This window comes from Bufo bufo, chromosome 3, assembly GCF_905171765.1.
Source record: "Bufo bufo chromosome 3, aBufBuf1.1, whole genome shotgun sequence".
NCBI classification, from domain to species: domain Eukaryota; kingdom Metazoa; phylum Chordata; class Amphibia; order Anura; family Bufonidae; genus Bufo; species Bufo bufo.
This window is the reverse complement of record NC_053391.1, coordinates 123964462-123981074: the sequence shown is the minus strand read 5'-3', so window position 1 is coordinate 123981074 and position 16613 is coordinate 123964462.

The window sequence follows — 16613 nt, the reverse complement described above, 5'->3', positions numbered from 1 at the left end:
CGTTTTCAATTGCACCATATTGTGTCAGTGAAAACGGATCCGTCCCCATTGACTTACATTGTAAGTCAGGATGGATCCGTTTGGCTCCGCATCGTCAGGCGGACACCAAAACACTGCAAGCAGCGTTTTGGTGTCCGCCTCCACAGCGGAATGGAGGCTGAATGGAGGCAAACTGATGCATTCTGAACGGATCCTTATCCATTCAGAATGCATTAGGGCAAAACTGATCCGTTTTGGGCCACTTGTGAGAGCCTTGAAACGGATCTCACAAGCGGACCCTGATCCGTTTTGAACCGTTTGTGAGATCCCTGAAACGGATCTCACAAACGGAATTCAAAACGCCAGTGTGAAAGTAGCCTTAGTAGTGGATCACATTGCAGTGTTTTTGCACAATTTTATTACTGGCCATGCACATTAAACTGAATCAATTTAGATTTTGAAGGACTTTCAAGGACCAAAAGATAATTAGTGCCTTGCTCCTTTTTGCTGTGGGACATATGAAGAGCTTTAGCGATGCTTTCTCGTACTTCTGTGCACCGTATGCTCTGATCATGCTTTACATTTGGAAGGTTTACATGTGTTCACCACATGGTGAATTGCTCTGAGGCCTTTAACAATTTTGTTTCTCAGGCGTGTGTCTTTATAATTGGGCAGGCTCATCTGGGAAAAGTACATTTATATACTGTTAGAATTGTTCTCTCTGCAAAATTCTATAAAATCCGCTTCAGCTCCACGTTGTTTTATGGATCTGCCAACTTCCCCAGAAGGTTTAGCAGTTCTATTTTATACACTGATTATTGTGCCTGGTACTATCTTATTAGAGTTTTATACATGGGCTGATGCAGTGTCATTATTGACAACGAATGAAAATTCCTAGATATTTGCCTAATCATTGAGCCAAGGTGAAGCTGCTGCTGTAGGTATATGATGAGATGTTAAACTGATCATGCTTCATAATAACATCTCCTATATGTATATTTAGAAAAAAATGACAGTAAAGAGATAAGGCTCTGTTCATACTACTGTTCACAGGCGGCCTCCGGGATTTCACAAGAATAACAGATGATGCAGCACTATTCTTGCCATCAAAAATGAAGGAAACCCAGATGGAACCTTGTCAGACCTTCCCTAATGCAGTACATGGACAGGGGTTGTCTTCTTGAGTAATATAATAAACCTGCAGATATTTTTCTTCTATCTGAACTATTTTTTCACGAAATGCAATTTCATGCATTTTACTTTTCCTCGTTTCAATACAAGCCGTTATCCTATGTGTACGTCAGTGGCCATTTCTTTCCCAGAGCCTGCCATTTTGTTAGTTCTCTTTAAAGATAGTTTTATTATTTATTAGTCGAGATGTACATATTGCATTTAGTAGAGGTTTTTATCAGAATAATTATTTTGCTATTTTAATGTGTTTTGTGGGTTTGCTTCATAAAGAAAATAACCAAACTGCTGATTACAGATCATTGTATGCACTCATTGTTAGGATTGTGTTATATTCACAGCTTATCTCCGACGTCAAAAATGGTTTTGGTTGTTGTTTTTGAATGTCCTGTATACTAACAAATAAATGTAAAGTGAGAAACCTTTCTGTTTTATTGTATTTTATTATCTTCCCTTCCCGACTTAAATTTCTTAGGCTTATGCGAGAGTGACTTTAGTATGGAGTGTGAGATTCAAACATGATGTAATCTTTCATTATGACACAGGTGATTAAAGTGTTGAGCTGGAATGTGAGGGGAATGGCTGATGCACGAAAACGACAATGTATATTTCAATATTTGAGTCGATTTCAGCCGGCTATCTGCTGCTTACAGGAAACGCATTTGTCAAATGATAATGTGCAGTGGCTGAACAAAAATTGGGTAGGACATGTGGTACATGCAATCCATTCCTCTCACTCCAGGGGCGTAAGTGTGATTGTGCATAAAAGTATAAGGTATGAACATCTGAAACAATGTGTGGATGCTGAGGGCAGGTATGTGTGTGTAGTGTGCAAGATTGATGGGATCCAGGTGGTGTTGGTGTCAGTGTATGTGCCTCCACCTTTTGCTTCCCCTTTAATAAGGGATATTATGACCTTTGTGGCGGACTTCCCTGGACTGCCGTGGCTGCTAGTGGGGGACTACAATTGTACATTGAATGACTCCATAGATAGATGTCGGGTAGAAGGTGCCAGTGGATCACCGGGGAGTGTGGCTCTAAAGAATATTATGAGGGAAACTGGCTTACTTGATGTTTGGAGGCTGCGCAACCCGGATAAGCGGGTGTTTTCATGTAGATCTGCTACGCATCATTCACTATCACGCATAGATCTGGCTTTGGTTAATGATGTTATGCTGCCATTGATAAGAGATGTTATTTATCACCCTCGGGCGTTGTCTGACCATTCCCTGGTGCAGGTTGATTTGTGCCTGGGCGTGCTTAGGCAGGGACCGAGGTTGTGGAAATGTAACCCGCATTGGCTGAATGTACTGGGGGATCTGTCTGAGATTACTAGGGAGATCAGGGAGTACTTTTCTATTAATGGAGGGACGGCTTCAATTCACGGAGTATGGGATGCCATGAAAGCGTTTCTGAGAGGGGTATTGATCAAAGAAATAAGTAAACATAAATCTAAATCCAGAGAGGCGGATGTTAAAGCGCATGTACAAGTGACTGAGGCTGAAAGGGAGTTTGGTAGAACCCCCACCATGGATAATAGTGAGGCGCTGGAGGTAGCTCAGGAACAACTGAGGTGTCACCTACTACAGGCTGCGGATAGGAAGCGTAGTTTCTACCGCCAAAGATCCTTTGAGGAGGGAGAGAAAGTTGGGCATTTGCTCTCAGTGGTTTCTCAGGCACAGAGGGGTTCTTCTTGTATACAAGAGCTAATGGATGGTAACGGAAATAGTAGCCAGGATACAAAAGGGATATTAGATATTCTAAAAGGGTTTTATGTCTCTCTCTATGCTTCTAAGGCGTCTAGCTCGGAGGAGGCCTTGTCCGCCTTTCTGGCTGAGGCTCAGCTATCAGTGTTATCAGAGGAGGATAGAGAGAGACTGGAAGAGCCGATCACGCTGGAGGAGTTGGAGGTAGCTCTTGGGGGGATGGCGAATGGTAAGGCGCCGGGGGCAGACGGTATACCAGTGGAGGTATATAAAAAATTGCAAGGGATACTTCTCCCTGAATTACTAAAGGTTCTTGAATATTCTCTGGAGACGGGTTCGCTACCACATTCTATGCAGGAGGCTATCATAGTAGTTATTCCTAAGCCTGGGAAGGATCCCAAAGTTCCTGATTCTTATAGACCAATTTCGCTATTAACAGCAGATGTGAAGCTCCTGGCAAAGGTGTTGGCAAACAGGTTGTCCAGAGTAATACTTACTATAGTGCACCCGGATCAAACTGGCTTTATGCCTGGGAAATCGACTGCTATAAATATCCGTAGAGTATATACTAGTCTGAATATTCCAGCAGATAATGGAGGAGATAGGGCCTTACTTGCGTTAGACGCCGCTAAGGCATTTGACAGTGTTGAATGGAACTACCTATGGGAAACATTGAGAGTCATGGGCTTTGGTACTCGATTTATTCAGTGGGTGAAAGTGTTGTATTCAAGCCCAAAAGCACGGATCAGAGCTAATGGGGGGCTGTCAGATAGCTTTTCTTTGTCCAGGGGCACCAGACAGGGGTGCCCATTGTCACCCTTGTTGTTTGCGTTAGCAATTGAACCACTTGCAGCCCTTATTCGCCTGTCACCTCATATTGTGGGGTTTAGATATGGTGAGACGCAAAACAAAGTGGCGATGTATGCTGATGACACTATGTTATTTTTGGGTGACACTGGGGGCTCTCTGGATGCGGCTATGGCTTTAATAGATAGATTTGGTGGCTTCTCTGGGCTCCGGATAAATTGGCAGAAGTCCGCCTTGATGCCGATTGACGGACAGGCACTCTCTGGTGTGCAGGCGGATAGTTTGATTCCTTGGGTGGGCAAGTTTAAATATTTGGGGCTATATATAACACCTAGACTGCTAGATTTTGAAGAGCTTAATTTAACCCCTTTGCTAAATACCTTCAGGCTTAAGGCTAGGACATGGGGTAGACTCTTTTTGTCAGTAGTGGGTAGAGTGAATCTCCTAAAAATGGTAATGATGCCTCAGTTACTATACATATTGAATAATGCACCTGTATGGATCCCAGTGGAGAGATTTAGGAAAAAACATTCGATATTTAGAGATCTCATCTGGAAATATGGTCAAGCTAGGATTAAGCTGGAGACGCTGCAATATCCCAAGTCTGAAGGTGGCTTGGCTGTCCCTAACGCCTGGATTTATTTCTTAGCCTCTCAGTGTCAACACTTTAAGGGTTGGATGGAATTTCAGCTACCAGATGTGACGGGGAAGATACTGCAACACTGGTTGGGTAGTAGGGATCTTATGGGTATTCTGGAGGGCGCAGGGATGCATGGGGGAAGAGAGAAAGTGACGCTTATTGAGCTTATGAAAAAAGTGTGGGCAAAGGTGAAATTGATCAGGGGAGTTGGTGGGGTAGGAGAGCTTTCCCCATTGTGGAACAATAACCTGTTGCCAGAATTCATTTCTCTATCAGGAGTCCGAAATTGGGAATCCCATGGAGTAATGAGGATAGGTCAATTGATTGAGACTAGTATATTTAAATCATTTCAAGGTCTACAGCAGGAATTCAACATTCCCAAAGTGTGGTTCTATCAATATCTGCAACTGAGACACGCATATGAGGTCACGATAAGGAAGGGATGCACTATTGCAAAAGTGGATGTGGTCCATAAACTGGTTCTCCCAGCTGGAGGAAAGAGAGGTTTGATATCACAGGTGTATACTCTGCTTTTAGACAAATTTCTGGTAGAATTCCCCCTTACTAGGATGAGAAAATGGGAAAAGGATTTGGGGGACATCCCAAAGGAACAGTGGGAAGATATATTGGAGGCAGTTCCGAGAGTGTCTGTAAGTGAACAGGGCAAGTTGTCACAACTATTTATCATCCACAGAGTTTACAAAACTCCAGTATTTTTGCGGAAAATTGGGATTAGAAATGATGACAATTGTCCAAAATGTATGGCGGAAGGTGCAGATCTATTTCATATGCTTTGGTCTTGTCCAGTGCTAAGTAGATATTGGGATGAGGTGTTGTCTTTGATTAATCGTAACCTGGTGTTGAGGGTGCAGAAGGACCCTAAGATATGTTTGCTGGGATATGTGAAGGAGATTGGTGGGGGAGAGGCGGTCAAAGTGGCAGTTGGGAGACTACTGTATGTGGCCAGGAAATTGATTGCCTTTAGGTGGATCCAGGGGAGTCCGCCAACGGTGGATGAATTTGTGAGAAAGGTGAATGATATGTTAACATTAGAGAAGGGAGTGTTTGTTAGGAGGGGATGTCCCTTGAAGTTTGAAAAGTTGTGGAATGAATGGTTGTCTCACACTCATGTTGTAATATAAAAGATCTTGGAAATTCATGCTCTGATCTGGGGAGGGGGGGGGGGTTTGGCTGGTGGGGGAGGGGGGGGTGGGGGCTGTTAGGGTTATAACAGTCAAATGACTTTGTAAATGATTTGTCTATATCTTGGTATATTCATTATGTACAATGATTGTAGAAGATGTAACAAATATATGGACAGATGATAATGTTTTTATAATTGTGTATATTTGTGATTCGGAGGGGAGAAAACTCCAAGAAAATTGTGATACAAAATGTATTGTGATATACCAATTTTATTTGAACAATAAAAACGATTTGATTGAAAAAAAAAAAAAAATTCTTAGGCTGCTTTTACACAGGTTTTTGTTGGCCTTTCTCTGCACAATTGCATTTTTAATGGTGTTTTTGGCACGTGCAAGGTCCATTTTTTGCAGAAAAAAATGATAGCTCCAGCTTTTAGCTGAAGGTCAATATGAAATGCAGGACCCAACCTTTTTTTTTTTTTGCGGTTTTTCAGGCATCTGACATCACCTTCAGTATAGTAGAAAAAGTCTTTAATAAAACTACTTGGGAAACATTTTGCAAAAAATACCAATGCAATACCCCAAAAATACCAATGCAAATTTTTAGGTGTAGGGACACTTACAGTGCCGTGCAAAAGTAATCACCCCCCAAGACTTTTTTCGTATTTTGACCTTAAATTCAATGTTTTGTTAATCTGAATTCTATGTGATGGATCAGAACACAAGTCTAAGTTGGTAAAGTGAAATGAGAAAAATATATAAATAAAACTATTGCTCAAAAAAATAAAGGGAACACAAAAATAACACATCCTAGATCTGAATTAATTAAATATTCTTCTGAAATACTTTGTTCTTTACATAGTTGAATGTGCTGACAACAAAATCGCACAAAAATTAAAAAATGGAAATCAAATTTTTCAACCCATGGAGGTCTGGATTTGGAGTCACACTCAAAATTAAAGTGGAAAAACACACTACAGGCTGATCCAACTTTGATGTAATGTCCTTAAAACAAGTCAAAATGAGGCTCAGTAGTGTGTGTGGCCTCCACGTGCCTGTATGACCTCCCTACAACACCTGTGCATGCTCCTGATGAGGTGGCAGACGGTCTCCTGAGGGATCTCCTCCCAGACCTGGACTAAAGCATCTGCCAACTCCTGGACAGTCTGTGGTGCAACGTGACGTTGGTGGATAGAGCGAGACATGATGTCCCAGATGTGCTCAATTGGATTCAGGTCTGGGGAACGGGCGGGCCAGTCCATAGCATCAATGCCTTCGTCTTGCAGGAACGGCTGACACACTCCAGCCACATGAGGTCTAGCATTGTCTTGCATTAGGAGGAACCCAGGGCCAACCGCACCAGCATATGGTCTCACAAGGGGTCTGAGGATCTCATCTCGGTACCTAATGGCAGTCAGGCTACCTCTGGCGAGCACATGGAGGGCTGTGCGGCCCTCCAAAGAAATGCCACCCCACACCATTACTGACCCAATGCCAAACCGTTCATGCTGGAGGATGTTGCAGGCAGCAGAACGTTCTCCACGGCGTCTCAAGACTCTGTCACGTCTGTCACATGTGCTCAGTGTGAACCTGCTTTCATCTGTGAAGAGCACAGGGCGCCAGTGGCGAATTTGCCAATCTTGGTGTTCTCTGGCAAATGGCAAACGTCCTGCACGGTGTTGGGCTGTAAGCACAACCCCCACCTGTGGACGTCGGGCCCTCATATCACCCTCATGGAGTCCTGTTTCTGACCGTTTGAGCAGACACATGCACATTTGTGGCCTGCTGGAGGTCATTTTGCAGGGCTCTGGCAGTGCTCCTCCTGTTCCTCCTTGCACAAAGGCGGAGGTAGCGGTCCTGCTGCTGGGTTGTTGCCCTCCTACGGCCTCCTCCACGTCTCCTGATGTACTGGCCTGTCTCCTGGTAGCGCCTCCATGCTCTGGACACTACGCTGACAGACACAGCAAACCTTCTTGCCACAGCTCGCATTGATGTGCCATCCTGGATAAGCTGCACTACCTGAGCCACTTGTGTGGGTTGTAGACTCCGTCTCATGCTACCACTAGAGTGAAAGCACCGCCAGCATTCAAAAGTGACCAAAACATCAGCCAGGAAGCATAGGAACTGAGAAGTGGTCAGACGGCCGCCCACCAAAACTCACGGACTGGGCAAGGAGGGCAATAATCAGAGAGGCAGCACAGAGACCTAAGGTAACCCTGGAGGAGCTGCAGAGTTCCACAGCAGAGTCTGAAGTATCTGTACATAGGACGACAATAAGCCGTACGCATAGAGTTGGGTTTTATGGCAGAGTGGCCAAGAGAAAGCCATTACTTTCAGCAAAAAACTAAAAGGCACGTTGTGAGTTTGCGCAAAGGCATGTGGGAGACTCCCAAAATGTATGGAGGAAGGTGCTCTAGTCTGATGAGACTAAAATTTAACTTTTCGGCCATCAAAGCAAACGCTATGTCTGGCGCAAACCCAACACATCACATCACCCAAAGATCACCATCCCCACAGTGAAACATGGTGGTGGCAGCATCATGTTGTGTGGATGTTTTTCAGCAGCCGGGACTGGGAAACTGGTCCGAGTTGAGGGAAAGATGGATGGTGCTAAATACAGGGATATTATTGAGCAAAACCTGTACCACTCTGTGATTTGAGGCTAGGACGGAGGTTCACCTTCCAGCAGGACAAGGACCCCAAACACACTGCTAAAGCAACACTTGAGTGGTTTAAGGGGAAACATGTAAATGTGTTGGAAAGGCCTAGTCAAAGCCCAGATCTCAATCCAATAGAAAATCTGTGGTCAGACTTAAAGATTGCTGTTCACAAGTGCAAACCATCCAACTTGAAGCTGGAGCAGTTTTCCAAGGAGGAATGGGCAAAAATCCCAGTGGTAAGATGTGGCAAACTTATAGACTTATCTAAAGCGACTTGAAGCTGTGATTGCCGCAAAAGGTGGCTCTACAAAGTATTCACTTAAGGGGGTGAATAGTTATACACATTGACTTTTTCTGTTATTTCGTCCTATTTGTTGTTTGCTTCACAATAAAATAAAATAAAAAAAACATCTTCAAAGTTGTGGGCATGTTCTGTAAATTACATGATGCAAATCCTGAAACAATCCATGTTAATTCCAGGTTGTGAGGCACCAAAACATGAAAAAAGTCAAGGGGGGTGAATACTTTTGCAAGGCACTGTATACTGACTGGCAAGGCTGACACAAAGTTTAAAAAGACCAAACATAGTGTAACTGTTAAAAAGGCTGTCCGCATTGGAGAATCGATTTTCAGTCACCTGGCAGCCAGCTGATCGTTTAAGATTTACCGGTATATAACTAGTGGCTCTTGGGTTATTTCTCTCTATTAAATCAATCTGCCCTAAGAGAATATTTGAAGAATTTGTGAAAGGGAGACAACCAATCAAACCCCCAATACACATCAGTGTATTGTTGGCTAAGACAGGCAGGTTCGGCTGACAGTCTAAGGGTGCATTCACACGACCGTATAAATGGATCCGCATCCGTTCCACAATTTTGCAGAACGGGTGCGGACCCATTAATTTCAATGGGGCCATAAAAGATGCAGACAGCACACTGTGTGCTGTCCGCATCCGTTGTTCCGTTCCGCAGCCCCGCAAAAAATATAGAGCATGTCCTATTCTTGTCCGCAAGATTTGCAAACCGATCAAAAAGGCTGGCAAGTGTGGTTGGCACCCGACTGCCAAAACTCATTGGTAACCAGTCCCACCCCCTACATCATCTAGTACTAAGGCAGAGGAGCAACTTCATTGGAAGGTCACCCAGATGAGATGCAGCGAGGATAGGTTCAGGTGATCCTTTCTACCGACTGCCATCGCACTGTACAACAAGGAACTGCGGGGCAGCATGGTCTGAAAACCAGGCCAGATAGAAGGCACCAGGATTGGTTAGATGATGCTATATACTATACATACCTTGTCTATGTGTAATTTGTTTTCTTCCCGCCTTCCTTCTCTTTTCTACCAGTTGTGTGTGTGTGTCCCTATTATATGACAAATATGTAAACAATGAGCTGCTCATTTGACACCGCAATTTCCCACAGAGGGATTAATACAGGGAGTGCAGAATTATTAGGCAAGTTGTATTTTTGAGGATTAATTTTATTATTGAACAACAACCATGTTCTCAATGAACCCAAAAAACTCATTAATATCAAAGCTGAATATTTTTGGAAGTAGTTTTTAGTTTGTTTTTAGTTTTAGCTATTTTAGGGGGATATCTGTGTGTGGAGGTGACTATTACTGTGCATAATTATTAGGCAACTTAACAAAAAACAAATATATACCCATTTCAATTATTTATTTTTACCAGTGAAACCAATATAACATCTCAACATTCACAAATATACATTTCTGACATTCAAAAACAAAACAAAAACAAATCAGTGACCAATATAGCCACCTTTCTTTGCAAGGACACTCAAAAGCCTGCCATCCATGGATTCTGTCAGTGTTTTGATCTGTTCACCATCAACATTGCGTGCAGCAGCAACCACAGCCTCCCAGACACTGTTCAGAGAGGTGTACTGTTTTCCCTCCTTGTAAATCTCACATTTGATGATGGACCACAGGTTCTCAATGGGGTTCAGATCAGGTGAACAAGGAGGCCATGTCATTAGATTTTCTTCTTTTATACCCTTTCTTGCCAGCCACGCTGTGGAGTACTTGGACGCGTGTGATGGAGCATTGTCCTGCATGAAAATCATGTTTTTCTTGAAGGATGCAGACTTCTTCCTGTACCACTGCTTGAAGAAGGTGTCTTCCAGAAACTGGCAGTAGGACTGGGAGTTGAGCTTGACTCCATCCTCAACCCGAAAAGGCCCCACAAGCTCATCTTTGATGATACCAGCCCAAACCAGTACTCCACCTCCACCTTGCTGGCGTCTGAGTTGGACTGGAGCTCTCTGCCCTTTACCAATCCAGCCATGGGCCCATCCATCTGGCCCATCAAGACTCACTCTCATTTCATCAGTCCATAAAACCTTAGAAAAATCAGTCTTGAGATATTTCTTGGCCCAGTCTTGACGTTTCAGCTTGTGTGTCTTGTTCAGTGGTGGTCGTCTTTCAGCCTTTCTTACCTTGACCATGTCTCTGAGTATTGCACACCTTGTGCTTTTGGGCACTCCAGTGATGTTGCAGCTCTGAAATATGGCCAAACTGGTGGCAAGTGGCATCTTGGCAGCTGCACGCTTGACTTTTCTCAGTTCATGGGCAGTTATTTTGCGCCTTGGTTTTTCCACACGCTTCTTGCGACCCTGTTGACTATTTTGAATGAAACGCTTGATTGTTCGATGATCACGCTTCAGAAGCTTTGCAATTTTAAGAGTGCTGCATCCCTCTGCAAGATATCTCACTATTTTTGACTTTTCTGAGCCTGTCAAGTCCTTCTTTTGACCCATTTTGCCAAAGGAAAGGAAGTTGCCTACTAATTATGCACACCTGATATAGGGTGTTGATGTCATTAGACCACACCCCTTCTCATTACAGAGATGCACATCACCTAATATGCTTAATTGGTAGTAGGCTTTCGAGCCTATACAGCTTGGAGTAAGACAACATGCATAAAGAGGATGATGTGGTCAAAATACTCATTTGCCTAATAATTCTGCACGCAGTGTAAAGTTTATGTTGTCTTATATTGAGCGAGAGAAGGATCAGGGGAAGTGAATTTATCCCTCCCGATCATTTTGTTCTCCCAGGAGATAAGCTGCTGGAAGTGACACCCTAAGGGCTCATGCACACAACAGTATGTATTTTGCGGTCCGCAAAAAATACGGATGACGACCGTGTGCGGAATGGAACAGCTGGCCCCTAAGAGGACAGTACCATCCTTCTCCGTAATGCAGACAATAATAGGACATGTTCTATTTTTTTTGCGAAACGGCCATATGGAAACGGAATGCACACGGAGGAACATGGAAAAAATATGTTCGTGTGCATGAGCCCTAAGGCTGGGTTCACATCTGCGCTGTGAACGTCCGACAGAACAGACTGCTGGAGTTCACTTTTTGGCATATATGCCAGCTTTCAACTGGATAAAAACTGTTGCATGTAGTATTTTTGTCCGGATGAAAGCCGGCATATACGCCGGGTACAGTGACCGGATTACAGCAACGCAGATGTGAACCCAGTCTAAGAATGTTCTAAGGCTGCAGAGAGAGGAGAGGCTTTTATCACTCATTGGCACATGTGGGATTCAGGCTTGCGAACTGGAATGTTTCCTTTTTTAAAGACATTACCATGGACACACGATATTTTTAATGGAAAACCATAATGAATGATAGAGACTTGAATTAGAGGTTTTTATAAGTTCAGTATGAGCAATATGTAATGGACACAGCCCTGCCCTAGTCCTCCTGCAAAATGAGAATTATGGCAAAATGTGATGGAAGCCACAGTTAAGAACTTAGAAAAAAACTAAAATGCAGTCCGCTAGCCTCGCTGAATCATGACACATCGATCACTGTAGACCTGCCTTCCAGATCCCTCTGCTATGGTGACTGCTGGCTGCAGACAGCTGGGCCCCTAGCTGAGGCTAGCTGGCTTCTGGGGCCATGGTTGTCACAGACCAACCAATGGAAACCTGCCTTACCCGTTCTCACACAGAAGAACGTCCATGTATACTGGCTGCTTTGCCATCTAAGCCTTATTTAAAGAATCACCAAAACACAATTTTTTAGGGAGGAAAAGTGGGATCATCAAAATATCCAGATAATCTTATATGCAACTGCATGCTCCTCAAATCCTGCCTAAGCACTGATCTATAACCAGACAGTGGGATTCTCCCATCATTCCCTACTGTTCAGCCATGATGGACCCGTGGCCATACATTCCTTGTCACTGTTGTCCTGATCCCCCTTAATGCTCATCACACAGCCTGTAATCATCATTCATAGCATTTTCCTTCAGTTCAGTGGAAGAAATATTCAGTAGCATGGAATATCTGAAGGGATCTTCTCACAGCTGTCAGGAGCGGCGCAGGGAGCAAGGTAAGTATATTCATTGTGAGGGGCCTGGCATATGGGGGAGCTTTTTTCAGTCTTGGATAATCCCTTTAAATGATTGTAGTGATGATTTGACCTCATGTTTGTAAGTTATATTACTATGCACTTGTCAGCAGTGATGGCCAGTTCGCCGTGTTCGCCAGCGAACACATGCGGGGTGCCATCTTAACTCACAAGTCCGGCGATGCACAGGTAAGTCCTTACCTGTGCTTTTGCGCGAGCCGGTCTGAAATCAAATGCGGTCACCAGGTGCAGGTAGTTCCGAGAACAGCCCGATGAAGGCCCCCGGCGGCTGTTCTCGAAACTGCCTGCTCCCGGTGACCGCATTTGATTTCAGACCGGCTCGCGCAAAAGCACAGGTAAGGACTTACCTGTGCATCGCCGGACTTATGAGTTAAGATGGCACCCCGCATGTGTTCGCTAGCGAACACGGCGAATTGGCCATCACTGCTTGTCAGTAAGTCTTCAGTGCATTGTATTAAAATCTGATGTTATACTGTATGTTCAGTGATTGTTGTACTACTATGTGCATTCCTGAATTCAATGCAGTTGTGGACTGCTTATGGCTAGGCCCAGAAATGCATAAAATGTGTAATGTACATAGCATCCTGCTTACTCATCTCAGCCACTCTACAATCTGACTCACTAGTCTCTGGCCGCAGCACCAATCTATATTTATACTCTGGAATCTCCCTCTGACTAAGTAGTGTAGGGATTTGCTCTGGTAGGCAGGGTAAGCGGAGGCAATACAGAGGCAAGACCACGGTTGAAAAAAACAAAAGTCCAGTGTTTATTCACACAGAGAAGGCAGAAAAGAAAAACAATGCTTTACAGGGTCCTGGTGTTAGTTCACACAGCAAGAGTTCTCAAAATAACATAAATCACCTGGCAGACCACAGCAGGCTTTAGGGCGCCTGACTCCCAGCAGGCGGCTCTCATGCAGCTCTCAGCCTTGCAGTATGGCGGATCTCCTCAGCTCCCAAAAACACAGAGCTCCCACATCTCCACTATCACTTGGAGGATCATACCACACCCAGCTGAGCTGCTGGCTGGGTTTTTAAACCTCAGCCCAAAACCTGGCCTGGACACCCACCCTGCTCTTTGGCTGCTCCCAATAAGAACCGGCCCGGATCGGCTTTACAGCCACACTAAGTAAAACAGTGTCAGCGAGCACTAGTGTCACCGCCAGTTCTGTGAGAAGGTCTGACAGACGTTCTTCTCTACCTCTTGTATGACGTTCTTTGTTTTGGTTTCACTTTGTCATCTCCTTTCCTTCTGCCAGGTGTCACTTATTTAGACTAATCGTCTTCCAACATTTTGTGAACAGCATTTTTTATAATTTAATGGGGAAATTTGTACTGGTGTATCTAGATGACATTTTGATTTTTTTCTCCTGATTTCAAGACTCATCGGGACCACCTATATCAGGTCTTGCTGATTCTGCGGGAGAATAAATTGTACGCTAAACTGGAAAAATGTGTGTTTGCGGTTCCAGAGATTCAATTTCTTGGTTTTCTTCTCTCCGCTTCTGGTTTTCGGATGGACCCTGAGAAGGTCCGCGCTGTGCTTGATTGGGAGCTTCCTGAGAATCAGAAGGTGCTGATGCGGTTTTTGGGTTTTGCCAATTATTACAGAAAGTTCATTTTGAATTATTCCTTTGTTGTTAAGCCACTCACTGATATGACTAAAAAGGGGGTGGATTTTTCCTCGTGGTCGGTAGATGCTCTTAAAGGCTTTTCTAGTATCAAAGAGAGTTTTGCTTCCGCTCCCATTTTGGTACAACCTGTTGTCTCTCTACCTTTTATTGTTGAGGTGGATGCTTCTGAGGTGGGTGTGGGTGCGGTCTTATATCAGGGTCCCTCTCCTGCCAAATGGCGACCGTGTGCCTTTTTCTCAAGGAAACTCTCCTCTGCAGAGAGAAATTACGATGTGGGAGATAGGGAGTTGTTGGCCATCAAATTAGCTTTTGAGGAATGGCGCCATTGGTTAGAGGGAGCCAGACACCCTATTACTGTGTTTACCGACCATAAGAATTTCGCCTACTTGGAATCGGCCAAGCGTCTGAACCCGAGACAGGCCAGATTGTCTTTGTTCTTTTCTAGGTTTAATTTTGTTGTTACGTTCCGCCCTGGGGTTAAAAATGTGAAGGCAGATGCCCTGTCACGTTGTTTTCCGGGAGGGGAGAACTTTGAAGATCCGGGTCCCATTTTGGCTGATAGGGTGGTCGTCTCTGCTCTTTATCCTGATTTGGAGGCAGAGGTTCAGGCAGCCCAGGCAGAGGCTCCTGATCTTTGTCCTCCTGGGAGGTTGTTTGTGCCTCTCGCTTTACGACACAAGGTTTTTAAGGAGCACCACGATACTGTCCTTGCTGGGCACCCGGGGAGTAGAGCCACAGTGGATCTCATTGCTCGGAGATTCTGGTGGCCGGCTCTTCGTAAGACGGTTGAGGGTTTTGTGGCAGCCTGCAAGATCTGCGCTCGTGCCAAGGTCCCTCATTCACAGCCATCGGGTTCTCTCCTCCCGTTACCCATTCCTTTCCGTCCTTGAACGCATCTGTCCATGGACTTCATTACGGACCTGCCTCGTTCCTCGGAGAAGACTGTGATTCTGGTGGTAGTGGACCATTTTAGCAAAATGGCGCATTTCATTCCCTTTCCTGGTTACCCAATGCTAAGACGCTGGCGCAAGCGTTTGTTGATCACATTGTTAAATTGCATGGCATTCCTTCAGACATCGTTTCTGAGGGTCACGCAATTTGTTTCCAGATTTTGGAAGGCCTTCTGTTCTCGCTTGGGGGTTCGGTTGTCGTTCTCTTCTGCTTTTCACCCGCAGTCGAATGGTCAGACCGAACGCGTCAATCAGAATCTGGAGACATATTTGCGCTGTTTTGTGGCGGAGAATCAGGAGGATTGGTATTCTTTTTTGTCCCTTGCTGAGTTTTTTTTTTTGTGACGTACAGTTTGCAAATAATAAATAATAAAACATGATTATATACAAGATTGATACAATTAACGCCATTACCCGCCCACCCCCCTAATTCACTGTTGCGAGGTCCGACCATACCTTTGTTGATACTTTTATTTCAGTTACCAATACTACAAATGACCGGGGATTAAGGGGCGGAGATCCAACCCATTCTAGCTACGCTTTAATTTTCTTGCTATTCTACCATAGACATCGATGGTGTCCATCAGGGCCAGCCACTCGGAAAAACTAGGGCTATTATTGGTGCCCCAATATTTGACTATCAGGGCCTTTGCGGCCAAAAAACCCTCCAAGCAAATTCGTATCTGGTGAGATGTTAAATCACTAGGGGAGAAGAAACACAGTATTGCCTGCATAAAGCAACGGTCCAGTTGGACCTTGTGTCTTCTAGATAATTCCTCATAGATACAGGTCCAAAAACGACTTATTTCTGGGCACTTCCATAGTATGTGACTCAGATCGGCATTTTCTACCAAACACTTCCAACACTCATCCTTTTTTCTTTATATATTTTGGTGAGGAAGGCGGGGGAGTAGTATAGGCGATGTACAATCTTGAACTGGATCAGTCTATATTTCTGGGAGATCGATACTTTTTAAATATTTTTGTATACTATATCCCAATCCAAGATACTCCCATTGCCCAGTTCAGCTTCCCAGCTTCCCTCGCTTTTAAATGTTATTATTTCATCAAGAGAGTCCCGAAATCTGTGATATATTTGGGAAAGTGTGAGTTGTGTATCCTTAAATTTAAAACAATAATCCAAAAAGGAGTTTGCCCTAATAGTCAAAAGGCATTTATCCTGAGTGCTCATAAATGCGTGACTGATTTGTGCATATCTATACCTATCTAAAAAAGTGGCAGTTGTGCCTTTTATTAATTTATCTAAGGGGATAATATTGCCATGTGATGAAATGTGAGTTAAACGATTGATACCACGTGAATTCCAATATTTGTAATCTGCAATTAACATAAATTCATTTAAATTATGATTGTGCCAAAGTGGAGTAAAGTGAGTGGGATATGTTACACCTAGTATCTTTTTAATTTTATTCCAGGCCTTATTTAACGTATCACTAATTAGACACTGTTTTTTCCTTTTCCCCGGGGGACCGGTCTC